Raw genomic sequence first — 16,290 nt, 5'->3', positions numbered from 1 at the left:
TCGTCAGTATGTTCTGTACTTCCTCGATTCACTGCCAGTTGCCCCAATAGATGGAAGTTAATGTTGACTTCGGTGCTTGTGTTCACATGCGACTCATTGCTCTACAGTACTTGTATCAAGCACATCAGTACGTAGCATCAACAGGTTAGTGTTCATCACGAACGTGGTTTTGCAGTCAGTGCAATGTTTACAAATGCGGAGTTGGCAGATGCCCATTTGATGTATGGGTACGTTTGTATCGAGACAGATTTACAGAACGAAGGTGTCCCGACAGTAAGACGTTCGAAGCAATTGATCGGGTCTTAGGGAGCACGGAACATTCCAGCCTATGACTCGCGACTGGGGAAGACCTAGAACGACGAGGACACATGCAATAGACGAGGAAATTCTTCGTGCAGTTGACGCATCATGCAGCCTGTTGCGCACAGTTTGAGTCGTAACACGACGTCCTGAGGCTGCACGAAAAGCATTATTCAACATGGTGGCGTTGTTGTCAGGGTTCCTTTGAGCCATAGTGCGTAGGTGGCGGTCATCCGCTGCAGTAGTAGCCCTTGGATAGCCTGAGCGAGGCATGTCATCGACAGTTCCTGTCTCTCTGTATCTCCTCCATGTCCGAACAACATAGCTTTGGTTTATTTCGAGACGCCTGGACACTTATCTTGTTGAGAGCCCTTCCTGGCACAAAGTAACACCGCGGACGCTATAAACCACGGTATTGGCCGTCTAGGCATGGTTGAGCTACAGTCAACGCGAGCCGTGTACTTCCTTCCAGGTGGAATGATTAGAACTGATCGGCTGTCGGACCTGCTCCGTCTAATATGCGCTGCATGGTTGTTTACATCTTTGGACGGGTTTAGTGACATCTCTGAAGATTCAAAGGGACTGTGTCTTTGATACAATAGTCACAGTCAATGTATACCTTCAGGAATTCTGGGAATTGGCGTGATGCAAAACTTTTTTTGATGTGTGTATTTTACATTGCGGATGTCGTAAGTTTCATTGTAACTTCCCCTAAGTTTTTGCAAGAGAATTTTCTGTGTCATATTCTCTTCACCTGTAGCTTTAAGGATGTCGCCTAATACTTGTTTAACAAAGTACTCTCCATGCGGGAGAGGAGGTTTGCGTACTCTCGTTAGGCAGGGGGCTGTGTGGGTGGTAGCTTAGCTTACCCTTAAGGAATGGACCTTGGGTGAGGAGCCAGGCGAAGTGTGTCCTGCAATGACCTGTCATTCCCTACCCTTTCCTTATCCACAAGAGCCGATGGGTGAACTAAAGAACTCAGAGTTTCTTATTATCAGTTATTCCTCTTCCATTTTATTTGTTTTGGGAAAGGAAGAACTCTGAGGTATCGTGAAGTCAATATTCCTAGGAGAAGATGACAAATACTGGTCCTCCAAGCTGGGTGTTGTGCGATGGGCCAGCTCCCTAGTCAGAGAAAAAAAGACAGCCAGCTAAAATATCCAGTAATACCCCGCGACTTTCAGATTGAATCAAGAGAATTCGACAATGGAAACGGAAATAGACTTTGCATTTTGGTACTTGGAATGTACATGGCATCCAGAATAAACAAGACGTTTTAATGGGCGTAAGACAGCACAATCTGAATGTAGCTGTCCTTTCCAAACAAAAAAGAAAGGTATTGGTTGCGAATATCTGCTGGAGTTCGTCCATTATTTTAGAGGAGTGGCCAAAAGCAGTAGAGCGAGAGCAGGAGCATTCATCATTCTAAATAAACAGTGATAAAAATATATAACCTTTTGGAAAGAAGTAAATGAAAGGTTGATAAAGTTTGATCTGAGAGTGACCCACAAATATAGTGTGAGTGTATGCCCCTACTGAAGATGCATCGTAAAGGGAAAATATTTTGTATAGACGCTGACAGAATTTTAAAAACAGTTCCAAGTAGCGAGTACTGATAGTGGCAGGAGATTTTAAAAGCAAATTATGGAAAGAGAGGAATAGTGAAGTTGTTGGGATGTATGGGGAGGGCGCTAGGAATGAGAATGGGAAAAGTGTGGTAGATTTATTGGGGCGATATTAATTACGACCGGAAAATACAGTATTTGCTCACATGGATATACACTCCTGGAAATTGAAATAAGAACACCGTGAATTCATTGTCCCAGGAAGGGGAAACTTTATTGACACATTCCTGGGGTCAGATACATCACATGATCACACTGACAGAACCACAGGCACATAGACACAGGCAACAGAGCATGCACAATGTCGGCACTAGTACAGTGTATATCCACCTTTCGCAGCAATGCAGGCTGCTATTCTCCCATGGAGACGATCGTAGAGATGCTGGATGTAGTCCTGTGGAACGTCTTGCCATGCCATTTCCACCTGGCGCCTCAGTTGGACCAGCGTTCGTGCTGGACGTGCAGACCGCGTGAGACGACGCTTCATCCAGTCCCAAACATGCTCAATGGGGGACAGATCCGGAGATCTTGCTGGCCAGGGTAGTTGACTTACACCTTCTAGAGCACGTTGGGTGGCACGGGATACATGCGGACGTGCATTGTCCTGTTGGAACAGCAAGTTCCCTTGCCGGTCTAGGAATGGTAGAACGATGGGTTCGATGACGGTTCGGATGTACCGTGCACTATTCAGTGTCCCCTCGACGATCACCAGTGGTGTACGGCCAGTGTAGGAGATCGCTCCCCACACCATGATGCCGGGTGTTGGCCCTGTGTGCCTCGGTCGTATGCAGTCCTGATTGTGGCGCTCACCTGCACGGCGCCAAACACGCATACGACCATCATTGGCACCAAGGCAGAAGCGACTCTCATCGCTGAAGACGACACGTCTCCATTCGTCCCTCCATTCACGCCTGTCGCGACACCACTGGAGGCGGGCTACACGATGTTGGGGCGTGAGCGGAAGACGGCCTAACGGTGTGCGGGACCGTAGCCCAGCCTCATGGAGACGGTTGCGAATGGTCCTCGCCGATACCCCAGGAGCAACAGTGTCCCTAATTTGCTGGGAAGTGGCGGTGCGGTCCCCTACGGCACTGCGTAGGATCCTACGGTCTTGGCGTGCATCCGTGCGTCGCTGCGGTCCGGTCCCAGGTCGACGGGCACGTGCACCTTCCGCCGACCACTGGCGACAACATCGATGTACTGTGGAGACCTCACGCCCCACGTGTTGAGCAATTCGGCGGTACGTCCACCCGGCCTCCCGCATGCCCACTATACGCCCTCGCTCAAAGTCCGTCAACTGCACATACGGTTCACGTCCACGCTGTCGCGGCATGCTACCAGTGTTAAAGACTGCGATGGAGCTCCGTATGCCACGGCAAACTAGCTGACACTGACGGCGGCGGTGCACAAATGCTGCGCAGCTAGCGCCATTCGACGGCCAACACCGCGGTTCCTGGTGTGTCCGCTGTGCCGTGCGTGTGATCATTGCTTGTACAGCCCTCTCGCAGTGTCCGGAGCAAGTATGGTGGGTCTGACACACCGGTGTCAATGTGTTCTTTTTTCCATTTCCAGGAGTGTATATAAATCTACACTGAATGACCATACAAGAGGGCTGAAATCAATTATTGGTTATCTAACCTTGATGCAAAAGGCTAATTTAAAAACTGAAGACCTCAGAGTTGAAAGAGGGGCAGATTGTGGAAGTGGTGATATTTATATCCGCTAGTGGCGAACAGAAGAGAGGCAATGTGCTGACCAGCCTGAGACCATAAGGTATAACTGGGATAGTCCAAGGGAAGTCAGCACTAAATACTTATACCAACAGCAACCGTAAAAAAAAAAAAAAAAAACTTGGAAGTGTCGAGAGAATAGTGGAATACGAACACATAACGAAAGCCATAAATGAAACAGCAAAAGAAGCCCTTGGAGAACATGATATGAAGATGAAACCAGCTTGGTGGGATGCAGAAATAGCAGAGATGATTGAAAGGGAAAAACGAAGCTCATCTGATGTTCCTGAATTGAATTTCAACGGAAGTCGAGAGAGGTATAGGATCCAAAGTGTTAAAAAAGGAGAAACAGGGCCTCGGAGGAAAGATGTGAATATGTAGAGAGGATAAGCCAAGGAGAACAAAATCGATGGGAGTGTCGACTAGTGACAAGTTACACCATTAAAATATTGCTCACAACCAATGGACAAAGTATTTTAAGGGTTTAATACAGTAAAACCGGCCTGAATTTTCACAAAGGCTATGGAGAGCTCTGAGATGAATAAGCCATCAAGATATGTATCAGTATATACATACTGGTGAAGTTTGCACCACTGACATTATTAGAGACGCTAAGGAAGCCATTTGAAAGAGTATTAAATGGAGAAGATGTTCCATGGGAATGAACAAAACGGTACGTAAGAAAGGATCACGTAATGACTCAAATGATTATAGACGATTGTCAATGATCCATTTAGTTGGAAGACTACTCGAAAGTACTTAAAGATCCTATGGAGAAAGAAACAAATCACAAGCAGCTAGAAGAGCAAGTAGGATACCGAGCAGGGAAGTCAGCGGTGGATAAAGTCTTAAGAATGTGACTAATTTGTGAAAAAGCACAAAGGTTGCATTGGAGACATATGTTGCATTGATTGACCTAGAAAAAGCATTTAATAACGTAACCACCAAAAAACTGTGGGAAAAGTAGAAAGAGAGAGGCGGGCAAGAGACTGCTAAAGGCTGTTATGAAATTACGTGAAGATAACACGTCGAGAGAAAGGTTTGGGAATTGCTGGACAGAAGAATTAGAGGTGAATAAAATGTGGCAGGGATACGGGATTTAAGCTGAAGCTAGGATCAGTACTGCAGATTGACATAGAAAATGCCAAGTTTTTCAAGTGAGTGTATAGGACAGAAAGATATTTAGTCTGCATTTTGCAGATGACCAAATTGCACTAGCAGTAGATGAAGATGGTCTGAGCCTAATGATAAGAAAGCTTCAAGAGGAATACAATAAAACTGACCTGGAGATGAACATGAAGAAGAGCGAGTACTTGGCCGTCGGAACGGGAAAAGTAAATAATTGTAGGGGTGGAAAGGGCAAAGTACCATGGGGTATTATTTAATAGCAGGGGACAAATATTGATGAGGAAACCACTATAATAGGGGCAATGAACTCTGTCCTGTGGAACAAAATAAATAAAAAGAACAACCGATGAGAAAATGTACAAGACTATACTGTAGAGTAGTTTTGTTGGGAGTAGAGGCCTGGGACATTAGAAATAAATATTAAAAAAATGAACTACTTCTCACTGAGATGGATTACTTAACATAAGCTCAAGATGTACTAGGATGTATGGGATAAAAATGACACCGCGAAAGGATGAAAACGGATAGACATATCTGTGACGACATCCAACAAAAACAGCTGATGAAGTTTGAACAAGTGAATAGGATGAATGAAGACTGGACACCTAATAGGATACTACGGTAGATACTATCCCAGCGGAAGAAAGGTGGCAAAATGATGTTTAGGAGGCAAGAGAAGCAACGAATATGAACACTGGGGAGAGACAAGACAGAACATGATAGCTACTGGGGCCGGAGAGGCGTTGTCAGCCGAAGATAATCGACAAGAGGAAGACTCACTTGATCCATCCATATTTTGAATAGTTTTCGATGTTTTTGAATGCTTTAAGCAGATGTATTTGTTTTTTTGGAAGAATACTTGAAGCCCAACTCCTTCAGCGCTTTCCATAAGCATTTCTGTTTGACTGCTGTCGTTTCGTCATCATTGTAGCGTACTAGCGGAGAAACTCTTGCGTTGTCCAGATGCGTTCACGCCCGTACCTCGCAGCGTCTGCCCTTATGCTTAATATTTGTGATGTCGTATCTCCTGATCTATGTGTAGTACAATGATATAATTTTGTAGCTACATCCAGCGGCGTATGTGGAGACTGCCTGCAAAATGTGTTGCGAATGAAATTAGTGGCAAGGAAGAAATAAATTTAAACGTCAAGCAAGATGCGACAGTTTTTCACCCAACGCACTATTTATGATGTCATATCGCCTGAATTGCGTGTCGCACAATGATATAGTTTCGCAGCTACATTCGGCGGAATATGTGCATACTGTCTGTAAAATGTGTGGCGAATACAGTTCGTGGCAAAGAAGTAGAAAACTCCAACGTCACGCATCATGTACTTTTGCTAGATGAAAAGAAGGAAAGTGGTAAGCGATAAACAATTTTACTTCCATCATTTTGTAAGAGGTGTCAGCGAGAAAAAAATTTCAGAAAGGTTTCAAATTATGTCGAAAGTTTGTTGCAAATCGCAGAGTGCTCTCATTCTCAAATACTGTATGAGTAAAATCTGGGTATTCACGCATCGCTGGCTACGCTTCTTTTTCACTCAGGTCCCCACTCCTTTAATAGGTAGGTGGCTCTTAATCTCACAGCGATTTTTACAAACACACACAGAACATAGATCTATTTTTATAGTATATATACACTCATGCTCATAAATTAAGGATAACTGCAGAATGTGGAGCCACACAACGTGGCACTACACAAAACTGGCGCTAATAGCATAGGCACTTAGGGAACACACACGACACAGATCTTTAAGTCCACGGTATTGGTGACAAGTTGAGAAAACCGTCCCGAAACACATGTGCTGCAAAACGACACAGTTTCCTGCGCATGTACCCCGACATCAATATGTGATGTGATCATCATGCACACGTTCACAGGCGGCACAATGGGTTGGCATACTCTGGACCGGGTTATCGAGCAGCTGCTGGGGTATAGCCTCCCATTCTTGCACCAGTGCCTGTCGGAGCTCCTGAAGTGTCGTAGGGGTTTGAAGACGTGCAACGATACGTCGACGGAGAGCATCTCAGACGTGCTCGATGCAGTTTAGGTCTGGAGAACAGGCAGGCCACTCCATTCGCCTGATATCTTCTGTTTCAAGGTACTCCTCCACGATGGCAGCTGGGTGGAGCCGTGCGTTACCATCCATCGGGAGGAAGGTGGAACCCACTGCAGTCCTGAAAAGGTGGACATACTGGTGCAAAATGACGTTCCGATACACCTGACCTGTTACAGTTCCTCTGTCAATGACGTGCAGGGGTGTACGTGCACCAATCATAGTCCCACCCCACACCATCAAGCCACGACCTCCATACAGGTCCCTTTCAAGGACATTAAGGGGATGGTATCTGCTTCCTGGTCAATCCAGATGAAAACCCGGCGAGAATCACTGTTCAGACTATACCTGCACTCGTCTGTGAACATAACGTGGGACCACTGTACCAATGACCATGTACTGTGTTCTTGACATCAGGATTTACGGCCGGCCGTTGTGGCCGAGCGGTTCTAGGCACTACTGTCTGTAACCGCGCGACCGCTACGGTCACAGGTTCGAATCCTGCCTTCTAGGCGCTACAGTCTGGAACCGTGCGACCGCTAAGGTCGCAGGTTCGAATCCTGCCTCGGGCATGGACGTGTGTGATGTCCTTAGGTTAGTTAGGTTTAAGTAGTTCTAAGTTCTAGGGGACTGATGACCTCAGATGTTAAGTCCCATAGGGTTCAGAGCCATTTTAACCATTTGAATCCTGCCTCGGGCATGGATGTGTGTGATGTCCTTAGGTTAGTTAGGTTTAGGTAGTTCTAAGTTCTAGGGGACTGATGACCTCAGAAGTTAAGTCCCATAGTGCTCAGAGCCATTTGAACCATTTGAACCAAGCTTTACGGGCACTCCTGTGACCAGGGGTCAGTGGAACTTCACCTTGCAGGTGTCCGCGCGAATTAACCATGTCTGTTCAGTCGTCTGTAGACTGTGTGTCTGGAGACAACTGTTCCTGTGGCTGTGGTAAGGTCCCGAGCAAGGCTACCTGCAGTACTCCGTGAACGTCTGCGGACACTGATGGTGAGATATCGGTCTTCTTGTGGTGTTGTACACTGTGGACGTCCCGTACTGTAGCGCCTGGTCACGTTTCCTGTCTGTTGAAATAGTTGCCACAATCCTGAGATCACACTTTGTGGCACACGGAGCCGGCCGCGGTGGTCTCGCGGTTAAGGCGCTCAGTCCGGAACCGCGCGACTGCTACGGTCGCAGGTTTGAATCCTGCCTCGGGCATGGATGTGTGTGATGTCCTTAGGTTAGTTAGGTTTAAGTAGTTCTAAGTTCTAGGGGACTGATGACCACAGCAGTTGAGTCCCATAGTGCTCAGAGCCATTTTTTTTAAGTCCCATAGTGCTCAGAGCCATTTGAACCATTTGGCACACGGAGGGCCCATGCTACGACCAGCTGTGTTTGACCAGCCTCCAGTCGCCCTAGTATTCTACCCCTCATAACGTCATCAATATGTGTTCTTTGAGCCATTTTCAACATGCGGACACCATTAGCACGTCTGAAAACGTCTGCACTCTTACTCGCTGCATCGTACTCTGACATGTACCAACACACTTCTGCATATGTGGACTGCTGCCAGAACCACCGTGCGACGACCGCAGGTCATACCCCGAGGTGATTTAAACCCTCATACCGCCCACCAGAGCGTTGTTTCACCATGCATCAGCATTATCCTTAATTTATGAGCATGACTGTAGATTATACAGAGTATTTCACAGTTCATGTTACACACTTCTAGAGGTTGTGGAGGGGACTTAGTAGATCAAGTTTTACCTAAGAGATCGTGTCCAGAAACATCATCCAACGACGCTACAGAGCGTCAAAGTTACAGGCGCCAGAGCCTGTAAATATATGTATATACAAGTGTTACAAACTTTCAAGGATGATGGAGAAGGATTAGTGTATCAATTTGAGGTAAGGTTCCCTGGTTCGAAAACGAACGAGTCGAAAGTTACAAAAGAAAAAACGTCTGGCAGTGGAATACTGGTACTTCTGTTGCAAATGATGTAGGTAGGCAGCTTTCAGAGGTGCTAGTGTGGACCAAAACAAGAGAAAAAGTTTAGTAAATAGGTGCTCTAAAAGGACTACCTTAAGAGTTACGAGCACTTGCCCAGCAAAGGAGATGTGTTTCAAAATAGTGAAGATGAACATGTGGTCATAGCTCCTCAGGCGTGCATTTTAGAGCCAATGTTTACTAGACATCAACCTGTATGTACACTACTCGCTATTAAAATTGCTACACCACGAAGATGACGTTTCAGACGCGACATTGAACCGACAGGAAGAAGATGCTGTGATATGCAAATGATTAGCTTTTCAGAGCATTCACACAAGGTTGGCGCCGGTGGCGACACCTATAAGGTGCTGACATGAGGAAAGTTTCCAACCGATTTCTTACACACAAACAGCAGTTGACCGGCGTTCCCTGGTGAAATGTTGTTGTGATGCCTCGTGTAAGGAGGAGAAATGCGTACCATCACTTTTCCGACTTTGATAAAGGTCGGATTGTAGCCTATCGCGATTGCGGTTTATCGTATCGCGACATTGCTGCTCGCGTAGGTCGAGATCCAATGACTGTTAGCAGAATATGGAATCGGTGGGTTCAGGAGGGTAATACGAAACTCCGTGCTGAATCCCAACGGCCTCGTATCACTAGCAGTCGAGATGACAGGCATCTTATCCACATGGCTGTAACGGATCGTGCAGCCACGTCTCGATCCCTGAGTCAACAGATGGGGACGTATGCAAGACAACAACCATTTGCACCAACAGTTCGACGACGTTTGCAGCAGCACGGATACCATGGCTGCGGTTGCCCTTGACGCTGCATCACAGACAGGAGCGCCTGCGATGCTGTACTGAACGACGAAGCTGGGTGCACGAATGGCAAAACGTCATTTTTTCGGACGAATCCAGGTTCTGTTTACAGCATCATGATGGTCGCATCCGTGTTTGGCGACATCGCGGTGAACGCACATTGGAAGCGTGTATTCGTCATCGCCATACTGGCGTATCACCCGGCGTGATGGTATGGGGTGCCATTGGTTACACGTCTCGGTCACCTTTTGTTCGCATTGACGGCACTTTGAACAGTGGACGTTACATTTCAGATGTGTTACGACCCTTGGCTCTACCCTTCATTCGATCCCTGCGAAACCCTACATATCAGGAGCATAATGCACGACCGCATGTTGCAGGTCCTGTACGGGCCTTTATGGATACAGAAATTGTTCGACTGTTGCCCTGGCCAGCACATTCTCCAGATCTCTCACCAACTGAAAACGTCTCGTCAATGGTGGCCGAGCAACTGGCTCGTCACAATACGCCGGTCACTACTCTTGATGAACTGTGGTATCGTGTTGAAGCTGCATGGGCAGCTGTACCTGTACACACCATCCAAGCTCTGTTTGACTCAATGCCCAGGCGTATCAAAGCCGTTATTACGGCCAGAGGTGGCTGTTCTGCGTACTGATTTCTCAAGATCTACGCACCCAAATTGTGTGAAAATGTAATCACAAGTCAGTTCTAGTATAATATATGTGTCCAATGAATACCCGTTTATCATCTGCATTTCTTCTTGGTATAGCAATTTTAACGGCCAGTAGTGTACATACATTTACAGGCGCCGGCGCATACTGCTTTGACTCTCTGTAGCGCCGTTTCCGGAAATGGGTTCCTTTGTAAAACTTGATCTACTTAGTACCTTCTAGAAGTGTGTAACATGAATTGTAAAACATCCTGTATATTGTTCTACACACCTAAAGATCTGTGGTTATATGTAAAAGAGGACGTGAAGACCGTAATCTCGCCAAATGAAATAAATTGCAAAATAAATAAATAAATGTGCGGAGAAAAATGTTTTGTTCTTGTAGAGCATCTTTCAGGCCTTTATGTTTGTGGGTCCAGCTGTGTAGAACTAAGGCAAAACGTTAGCGTGCTGTAGTAATCGACACCGATATGAAACGTGGCGGTTTGGGTTCGCAACTGTTCAGCAGTCGGAGGCCAGCGGAAGGCAGGTGCAAGGCGCACCCATTCGCCCAGCAGCTGTCCTCGAGGACAGACCCTATCAAATAGTCGGCAGGCACCGGCCGCCTGCCTGAGGCTAATCGGAAATGCTACGAGAGCCTTCATTACTTTCGAGAGTTCCCGATGAAACCCGGAACCACACGGTAAAGAGTACTAATGACGTGCAGCTGCCTTCTTAGGAAGCCGAGAATACAGAGCGCCGTTTCTGGATTCGTGTTCGAAATGAGTGGCTTTCAAACAGCCGTTTATCCATCCTGATGCCACTGTCACTGGTCCTCAACGGCCCGCGAAGGATTTCCTCCCGCCACATTCCTTCTTCTACTTTCAGCTGATGCAGTACCACGTCGAACATGACAGAAAAATACTCGTAGAAACAGCAGAGAAGATATCCTTGAGAAGGGTGAAGGACTGTGCCATCGTGCTTTCCCCACTCTTCCTTCGATGTGTTTCATGAACTCGCCTCGAACTCAGGAATATGGTCGGAATCATTGAAAATGTGCATAAGTGAGCGCTGCTTTTGCTTTGTGTTCTGTTGCGAGAAAGTAAATGAATTCATTTTGTAGGATGTTTTTGTGCGACAACAACCAAAGAAAGTTAACATCCACTACTATTTTACGACCTATATACAGTATCTGTGTATGTCAACGAAATTCTACAGGGTTCTTGACCGCACTGTCAGTATATAAAATTGTCCGACGTTTCGGCCACTTGCAACAGTATCTGTGTATGATTCTATTTTAACTTGCTCCATATTTAAATACATGGGTATCAACAGAACTTGATAAAGGGATACTTCTTGGTTCAAATGGCTCTGAGCACTATGGGACTTAACATCTGAGGTCATCAGTCCCCTAGAACTCAGAACTACTTAAACCTAACTAACCTAACGACATCACACACATCCATACCCGAGGCATTCCAGGCTGAAGCGCCTGGAACCTCTCGGCCACATCGGCTGGCGGGATACTTCTTCAAATGGTTCAAATGGCTCTGAGCACTATGCGACTTAACTTCTGAGGTCATCAGTCCCCTATAACTTAGAACTACTTAAACCTAACTAACCTGAGGACATCACACACATCCATGCCCGATGCAGGATTCGAACCTGCGACCGTAGCGGTCGCGCGGTTCCAGACTGTAGCGCCTAGAACCGCTCGGCCACTCCGTCCGGCGATACTTCTCCACCTGCGACATACCTTATGATGATGGGGACTCTATTACGTTCAGTAATAGGTTCTTCCTGATCATGACTGATGACAACGAAGGCCGGTGGATGTTGCGTAATAATATGATAGATCTTTTTTTTACAAGTTTGTGTGGCTGTAATCATGGGAGGTCAAGAGCATTTAAAAATTCTGTGTGATAATGCACAGGTTGCTGTGTATCCGTTACTGAATCAATGGAGGTATAGGTGACACAGTGGCCGGGAAGCATTTTCTGGATAAGGTTATTAACATAGCTCAATTTTAATGATAGAAATAACTGCGACACACGGATTGAAATATCTTATAGGTCATACATCATATGTAAAAACGGCAGCTGATCAATAAATAAAAGTGTGCAATCATGTTTCTGTCAAATTTTTCGAGTTTTCGCTCGTCCCGCTCTCTAGTGATGTTTGATTGTCAGAGAAGACAAGACAGGTATTGCCGCTGAAATTTATTCTCGAGATGGGAACTGCGGTAAGTTTTCCACGACATATTTCGTTTGTTACGCATTTAATTTTTCATAGATTTTCTTCAGTGCTTCATCTGAATGTAGAAATTTGAAGTAAATCGGCCAAGACCTTTGAAGGAAATCGGTCAAGTCCTTTTCGAGATTTGGTAACAATGTTTCTCTCTCTTATAATATTCGATGTTACAAATTTTCTTCTTTAGATACAGTGTTCTTGCGTATCCTCTCTACTTCGCCCGTCACCACTTGTTTTGCAAAACTCACCTGCTAAACCAATTCCCTCAGAATCACCTGATTTAGCCGCCCGCTGTGGCCGAGCGGTTGTGTAAAAAATAAAAATAAAAAAAAATAGAAAAAGTGGTAAGGTGACCAACAGGGGAACTGTTGGTTTCGTTTCGATTGCCACTCCTGCCAACACTCTTTTTCGTTTTATTTTATTCCTCATGTTATTAATCAGTTAACTACAAAATTAAAATATATATAAACGGTTCAAAGAAAGATAGAGCAAAAAAAAGCGGTTCTAGGCGATTCAGTCCGGAACAGCGCTGCAGCTACGGTCGCCGGCTCGAATCCTGCCTCGGGCATGGATGTGTGTGATGTCCTTAGGTTAGTTAGGTTTAATTAGTTCTAAAGTATAGGGGACTGATTACCTCAGATGTTGTCCCATAGTACTTAGAGCCATTTGAACTATTTTCACCGGATTTAATTCGACTACATTCCATTACCTTTGTTTTGTTTTTATTGAGGTTCATCTTATATCCTCCTTTCATGATACTGTTAACTCTGTTCAGCTGCTCTTCCAAATCTTTTGCTGTCTCTTCATGAATTACAATGTCATTGGCAAAACTCAGAGTTGTTATTTCTTCTCCCTGAGCTTTAATTCTTTCCCCAAATTTTTGTTTGGTTTCCTTTACTGTTTGCTCAGCGTAGAGATTGAATAAAACAGGGCACAACCTACAACCCTGTCTCACTTGCTTCTCAACCACTGCTTCCCTTTCATGTCCCTCGACTGTTATAACTGTCGTTTGGTTTCTGTGGAAGCTGCAAATAACCTTTCCCTCCGTGTATTTTACCACTGCTACCTTCAGAAGTTCAAAGAGGGTGTTCCAGGCGACATTGCAAAAACTTTCTCGCAATCTACAAAAGTCATAAACATGGGTTTGCATTTACGTAGTCTATTTTGTAATAGGCCCAGTATTGCTTCGCATGTTCGTACACTTCTCCCGAATCCAAGTTGGTCCTCCTATTTCAGTATAGGCACCGAATGCCTTCGTCTGCAACGACCAAAATATTAACGAGAAGTGTAAGTTTCGTTCACTGTAGTGAGAGATAGGAAAAAGGCTTTTTATTTTGTCGCCAAATTCGATGCTATTTTTTACCAAAGTCGGCGCTCTTTTTACCAAAGTAGGTGTTACTTTTTGCGAAGATCGATGCTACTTTTCGCCATATTTTGTTTTACTTCGTGCGAATTTACTTGCTATTTTTGCCAATGTTTCTGTTATTTTTTTGCCAAATTTCGTATTATTTTCTGTCACATTTGGTGTCATATTTTGTCAAAGTTGGCAATTTTTGCCATATTCTGTGTTTTCCCAAGTTTGGTGGTTTTTCCAAATAACTTATTTTTGCCAATTTTCGTGTATTTTGTAGAATTCTGTTTTACCAAATTAGATGTTTTTTTCCAAATTGGTTTCTTTTGCAGAATTTGGTGTCTTTTCACCAAATTCAGTTTCTTTCTCTGCCAGGTTCGGTGTTATTCTTATACACAAATTCAGTGTTATTGTTTCCTCAAATTCGGTGCTTTTTTTTTTGCCAAGTTCGGTGTCATTTTCTGCCAAATTAGGTGGCATTAGTTGTCAAATTCAGTGTAATTTTTTACCAAATTCAGCATTTTTGGCAAATTCGTTTTTCCGCTAAATTCGGTTCTGTGTTTTTTACCAAATTCGGTGTCATTTTTTTGCCGCACCTGATGTTATTTTCTTGTCAAATCCAGAGATTTGTGCCAAATTCGCTGCTACTTTGTGCAGAATTCGGAATTGTAGTTTGCCAAATTCGAGGTTACTTTTAGCAGCTTAGGTGATGTTTTCGTCCTCACACGGAAATTCGTTTTATGAGAAATGACCTATTATTTTACGATTATATATGAACCTGAACCTTGAGGAAATTTGAAGTCAAAACCTCAGAAATAAAAGTTTCTTTCTACGTACATTCAATAACTGTCAGTTACGAATAGTAGGTACCTATCGTCCTCAGATTTATAGCATTTCCTAATTTTGTGTTGTTTTTCGCTTTATCGTTTTCGCGAAATTTTTTGTCCCCAAACTGCTATAAATTCCAGATGACAGTGAGCAGCGATGTGTGACTTGCACTGCAGTCGGTACGTGCTCTCAATTGGAGCTGGATTACTACCTACGTGACCACATAGGAATCCTCATAGGAGGTGGCGTGAAGCCTTACATCGAAAGCAAGAGCTGGGGGAGGAGTTGTCAGTGAAAGGGCTGGCGGCTTCGGAAAAAAAAGGAGTGTGGGGACTGGACTCTGGTGCGTGACCGATTCGTCTGTGTGGCGTTACCGGCATAAATGAACACGGCTGCTATTTGCGCTTCTGTCTCTGATGCTTTATTTACTTACAGTTAGCGCCTATCTTCCGAACTGTCACGGCGCATGCTGTTATTTTCTTGGTTGGGGAGACAATTATTCTCTCGTTTCTACACGTGTACGCTTCAGCTCAGTGAGATGGAAATGACAGAAATAAAAGCTTTTTTTTTCTATGTGCAATCAGATGCCCATCCCTAACACGAACTCCGCAACTTGGACCTGCTCAACACTTGAACTCTGGAACTTAAAAAAAACTGCCCCAACCACCGAAAACCCAAATGCCGGAGATAGAAGCTGGTCTGTGATTTTCTCTTGGACACTGTTCACAACAGTGTAGCAATATCTGTAATAGTGTAGCAGTTTTAAGCTAAAAGGTAGGGGCTACGACTGGATTTTTATTACAAAATTTTAAAGACAGCAAATATTATCTTGTCCTGATAAAAAAGGAGACCAAAAAAGAGAAAGTATACAATAACGAACTTTATCTACAAGTACTTTGCCTTAAAAGACGTCTGTAAGGTAACGATAACATTTAAGCTTTGTACAAAACACTCTTCAGTAAGAGCAATCTGTACATTTCAGCATTTTGCCATTGTACAATTTGGCTCCTGATGAATACATCTCATTCTTTGGTTTTTTGGTCATTTTTTGGTATGTTACCTAGAGCAGACACTATTCAGCAGAACGTAAGAGTCTGTTTATGCTCTTTTCGAGTTATAAATATGTAAATGTTAGGATGAGCCGATTCGAGCATCGAGTTAAGACGAGAGTGAAAGCTATCGCACGCATTCCAAAGCGCAGAGGAGACATCTACCCAAAGATATGTGCGTGCTCTTCTACCTGAAGGGTACAAGAGCAGTTCAGAAAAGACTTAAGAAAGGGTCCACCAGTCCCCCTACTCGAATTCCGTTGCCCTTCAGGTATAAGAGCTGGTACATTTGATTACGCAGATGATTCCACTATGCTTTGCAGAAAGAAAAACATGTGCGAGAGTTTTCATTCACAGTGCAATGACGAACTGTTGAGATGAACAGATTATATATAGTGGAATGAGTTTCGAACAGGATTTAATCGTTATAGTTAACTTAAAATATCTTCTGCGGAACTCAAGCTTGCTTTTATATTCTTTCTTCTGCCGGTTAGGGTACTGAAGACAATTTTTATCTT

This window comes from Schistocerca serialis, chromosome 8 (assembly GCF_023864345.2).
Source record: "Schistocerca serialis cubense isolate TAMUIC-IGC-003099 chromosome 8, iqSchSeri2.2, whole genome shotgun sequence".
Taxonomy (NCBI): Eukaryota; Metazoa; Arthropoda; class Insecta; order Orthoptera; family Acrididae; genus Schistocerca; species Schistocerca serialis.
The sequence above is the reverse complement of the archived record's forward strand: the minus strand, read 5'-3'. Positions refer to the sequence as shown.